General features: G+C 33.9%; 1 long non-coding RNA gene across 5 annotated transcripts; it reads left to right on the top strand.

Moving 5' to 3' along the window:
* Positions 1–2,175: 2,175 nt before the first annotated feature.
* Positions 2,176–5,340, top strand: LOC145585614 (uncharacterized). Of its 5 annotated transcripts, none has more exons than XR_014100694.1 (6): positions 2,176–2,344; positions 2,923–2,985; positions 3,156–3,276; positions 3,556–3,621; positions 4,265–4,386; positions 5,042–5,340. It is a non-coding gene; the product is annotated as an uncharacterized LOC145585614 (long non-coding RNA). The 5 variants fall into 5 exon arrangements; XR_014100692.1 differs by having other exon boundaries at positions 4,262–4,386; XR_014100693.1 differs by lacking the exon at positions 3,156–3,276.

The following is a 5,340-nucleotide window of genomic DNA, read 5'->3' as shown; positions in this document are numbered from 1 at the left end:
AAGATATGAGCAAAACACTAAACTCGGCCCAAAACCGACACCCTTCCAATAAAACGCCCATATCTTAAAATCTACAAATCATTTTGACCTGATTTTAGTAGACGTGATAAGCTTTCCAATGATATATTATATGCCTTATTCCAAGTTACAGATCAAAAGTTATGATGATTTTAAAAACGGGTAAAAAAACTGGAATCACCGCGCACAGTGCAAAAGCACCGTGTCACGGGAGTGTGCCCCGTCTGACGGTGCCTGGTTCCGTCATACGGTACTGTACATCGTGTCACGGTGCCATTTTTGAAGCTTTTTTGCGTTAAATTCCACTGTGGCACGGCACCTGTTACCGTGACACGATACCTGCTGCCGTGACAAGGTATTTTTCACCGTGTCACGGTGCTTTTTCCGTGTAATTTACTCGTTTTCTCATACCGTGACACGGTGTACTATACCGTGCCATGGTGGACACTGCCGTGTCACGGAATTTTCTCGTGTCTTTTCCGCGTAAACCCTTCACGCGTTTTCACTACCCGTAGGTCAAATATTTCCCGTGTCACTCCAGCTGTCCACCGCGTCACGGGATTTCCCCCCGTCTAACGGTGCCTTCCCCCATCTGACGGTGCCTGGCACCGTGTCACGGTGTTTTCTGTCGTGTCGCGGTGTTAATTTTTAGGGTTTTTATCTTTTTAGGGTTCCGCGTGTTCCCTCTACTCAATTTCCCTATAAATAAGATCCTTATTTCTGCAGTTCGAGGCATCAAATCCTTCTCTCTTTCTCTCTTTTACACAAAAAATTATTATATTCTCTCTCTCCCATATTCTAAGCTTTAAAACTATATTCTTAATTACACCATTCTTCCCTTAAGCACTCCAAGGAGTCCATACTTAACCCGAGGTTTTGTCCTTAAACCAAGGCGTGAAAGGTTTACATAACTGAGGGTTTGGATCAAATCAACTCTACTTTTAATTTAATTTAATTTAATTTCTATTTGATTTATATTTTTTATTGAAGTTACTAACAATTTATTCATGATGTAGCAATTTAAAGGAACGCGCGAAATGTGAGTAATTAATTTAATTACTTATTTTTATTTTAATATTGCTAATATCATGATTAGGTTTATTATTATTTTATTTGACTAACGCTATTATTGTTGAATTGCTTCAAATATTAATGTTTATTCTATTATTTTTATTGATCACCATATTGCATGTTTAAAGGTAATATGTAATTGAAAATCACGCCTAATAAGATAATATGGACAACCGGTTTAGGTTCCTTTTTAATCTTGTTATTTAATTCAAGTGATGACAAATATTTTAGAATTATGTGTTGCATTAATATTTAACCAATTTAGCCTAATAATAGTTTGGAGCAAATTTTGTTTGTATGCCTATGATATCGCATGAATCACTTTTCACTATAAGAATCGAGTAGAGGCCAATACGGGCGAATGTGACTCCATGACTTACTTCGTACCATCATCCTCGACCCTCCTTTTGTGGTTCCGAACCGTATGGAGTTAGTAATCTCATGGATTATGAATGGGGTGTAACCTTCACGGGTCAATCGTTGTTGCCTATCGTTGTCCCTTTATCGTGGTTGCCTTTTATGATCCGTAAACGGTTTACAAGTTCCTTAAAAACTTGTTGGCGGCTCCCTACTTTCCTTGTCCCTAATCGTATACGTCAATTCCCACTTCCTAAGAGTGTCAAGCATATTCACACATGCTTTAATGTAGGCGCACATCGAACGACGCCTACTGGTACAAATATTTTGGTTGTGGAAAAAAGTAAGAGAGAGACACTACACCAAAAACTAGATTAGAGATCGCAAAATATAGAACGGTTACCAAAGATAGGCGTTCTCCAGAAGAAGATAGAACGTATTTTTATAAGAGGAGTTCTGTAAGTTAATTCATATGGAACGGTTAGCTTAGTTAACCGTTCTCTATTTCTTTCACCCAAATAAATAAAAATAATAATTAATTATTATAGAGGATATAGAACGGTCATCTTGATAACCGTTTTGTATTTTTTTAATTTTAGGATGAAATTATATACAGAGTGTTATTATTATTATTATTAAAAAAAAAAAGGAATTTACCCAAATTAATCAAAGGCAGTTATAAGGTTTTTCACTTTCATTTCACTTTCACTTCCATTCCACTAAAAAATACCTTTGCTTAATATTCTTAAAAAAATACTCCATACTTCTTGTTAATTGCTTCAAGTTGACTGAAAACCTCCAATTGCATGCACCACCACTTACTGTTTGCCGTGCCGCCGCTCCACCGCCGCACAATGTCTGCAGCACCACCACTTCGCTGAGCCACCATTACATTGAGGTAGGTTCGAATTTTATTTGTCATAGAGTAATTGAATTTTGATAATTTGTCAATCTAACCACATGAACCATTCGAAATATGAAGGAAACATAATTAAATTCATAGTTTTCATCTATTAAATTAATTTGCAATTCGAATTTAGGTGATTGAAAAAAAATCAAAGTTCTAGTTTTAGGGGTAAATTTAATCGATTGTTTGTATGTTAATATTTCAGCCGAATTGCAGTAAGTTGAATCAAATTACCCTTGATTTTGTCGAATTTACATTTATTTCAATTGTAATAAAAATAATTTTAGCCAAATAATCTTACCTAAGTTCAATTTAGAACCCTAATAAGATAAAGAAAGAGGGGTAGGGGAAATTGATTACCACTGGATTATTGTGCTATTTTAATTGTAAATAATTTTAGAAAATATTGATTCGCTTTGATTTTCTTTCATAAAAGAGTTGGTTATGAGATCTTGTGATTGAAACTATGCGATGATAAAATCTGATTCTAGTAATGTATAAGACTAGTCATGGTTTTTACTATGCTTACAATGATGAGTAAGGAGTGTGTTTTTGTGGAATTGGTGTAGCTGATTGTGAAGAGAGAAGAGAAGGGAATCATAACATGTGGACTGTGGTACTGTTAAAGACGAGTGAGTTTTTTTTTATTCTTTGTACATTGTTGTTGACGTATGACTTTGTTGCTAAATCATCTTGGAGTTTTGTGTCTCCAGATTTCCTCTTTGTGAAGCTTCCCTCACCTTCAGTGGTTAATTAAACTTGTATCCCCTATGAATGTGAATTGACTTCTCTATGTTTATAGACTCAGAGCTAAGGTGCATGATTGCTCCAATGTTTCCCCTGCTAGAGTGATAATGCTTAATGGCTTATGATGCTAGAGTCTTTCTTACTGAGCACCTTATTTGTGCACTAACTTTAATTTGGTAAGTTCTCCTTTATCTCTTTATGTAAAGGAGGCTTATGTCTTGCATTTGCATGCTTATGCAACTCTTACATCACCTCAAGTTTCATTTTCAGTATCATGCCCTCTTTTTTCATTTTTTTAGAGATCTCCTTTATGTAAAAAACTTCTTTCTCTGTATGCATCAGTCCCTCCTCGTCTTGATCTGCAAGTAGATGTTCTATAGTCTATGCTTTCGGAATTATAACTTTTGAGTGTTGTGTTTCCAACATTTTTCATCTTAGTATTACCATCTATTCAGGGCTCAAGCATCCCGAAGAATAAAAAACAAAGCTCTTCTTCAGAGGCAAAGAAGGAAAAGAAAAAGGTTTTACTTATATTGTTTTATTTTATATACTCTTTTATTTTTTTCTAACATTAGATGAAGTAGTCAAGAAAAGCCTTTGTATTTATGGGGCTGTAACTTGTCTGCTTGCATCACGGTGGTTCATTCTGAGGTATGGTCTGTAGTTGGATATCTGTTAGAAGCATTGTTCCTAGCTCTTCTAGGGGTTCATCTCAAGAGTTGTGTTTCTCTAGATTTCCCTATTCTGACGTAATTAATGATTGGAGCTTTCTTCATTTGCTTTCCGAGTCTCTAAATGCTTCCTTATTATAGTACACTTTCCTGTAGTGTGACTGGATACTACTGAGAATTATTACATCTATTTCAGATTCTAGATGCTGTTAATTGAGTTTTCGCATTAGCAGCTTTAATAAAATGAAGTACTGAACTTCTATCTTGCATCCCGTAGTAATTTACTTCTATATCTGTTATGGAACTTAGTAATTAATGATCATGTCTCTGTCAAATTTACTAATTTCTCTTTATCAATAAGTTTATGTTTCTTGTTTGAAAGTAATAAACAGAAAACTTTGTGCCGGTTGCTTCATTTTAAAATTTTTGTTTTGTTGTAGTAATTAAACTTTTGAGGTAACACATTCTTTTTGCTAATTTAATTTTGCAGCAGAATAAAAGGAAGAAAAACTTGGTGTCAAGTGATTAAAACTTACTACTATCGTGAAACCAAAAATTATTGCTTCCATTATCTCATGGGAAGATGCCAAGAGGTGGTTATATATCGCTATATATGTGAGTTTTTTTTTCTCTTGTTCAATTTTGATTTGAAATTAGTTTGATAGATTATTTATTTTCACATTTGAATCATTAGCATGCAGCTACATGTTTTATTTTGTTTACTTGCATTTGGTGGGTTATATAATTTTTACTGTCACAATTGATTTTAAGTTATATATTGTGTATCTTCTGTCTTGATCTGCAAGTGGATGCTTATAGTCCATGCTTCCGAGCTTATAACTTTTCTATCAGTAACTGCTTATTTCTTAAGATTGTCATGATTTCCCTTAAATATCTGTTAAGGCTGTTTGTAAGATGTATATATACTATTATATTCTTTCACTAATTTTGGTTTGGGTTCTTGTTTTGGGCTAGAAACTTCTGCTGTAGACCCGTCCCAACCTTGTGAGCATGGGTATGAACTTAGATTAGTTATGTACTAGATGTCTAGATGTGGCATTGACAGAAACTATTATGCACATGGCTGTTATGTGTCTTGAGAGCAGCCCTTTTTTTTTTTCTTTTTGATAAGATTGAGAGCAGCCTTTTGGGTATCAGCTGTTCTTCTTAAATTAGATCAAAAAAGATATACTTATTTATATTTAATTAGATGAATTTATTGTGTATATTATTAACTACTAATATGTATGTATTTTACATTGTTTTGTAGTATTTAAAGCAAGTTCTTCCTACATATTCTCAACAAATGATCGACGAGCTTAGGGAAAGGTGGATTTCATATGTTACGGATATTATCAACCAAATGACGACGACAATGATATATCTGAATTGTAGATCAATATGGTATTGGTATATCTAAGCATAATTTTTTTAAATCAACATTAATTAGAAATGTGTTTTGATATTTAACTCACGTATTTATTTGTATAGAACAAATTCTGGATGAATGATTCAATTTAATTGTGGTTGGATGTTTTAAATTATATATATGAAGCATATTTTGATGTC

Source organism: Chenopodium album, chromosome 2 (genome assembly GCF_948465745.1).
Source record: "Chenopodium album chromosome 2, dcCheAlbu1.1, whole genome shotgun sequence".
NCBI lineage: Eukaryota > Viridiplantae > Streptophyta > Magnoliopsida > Caryophyllales > Amaranthaceae > Chenopodium > Chenopodium album.
Note: the sequence above shows the minus strand (reverse complement) of the source record. Positions and strands in the feature narration are given on the sequence as shown.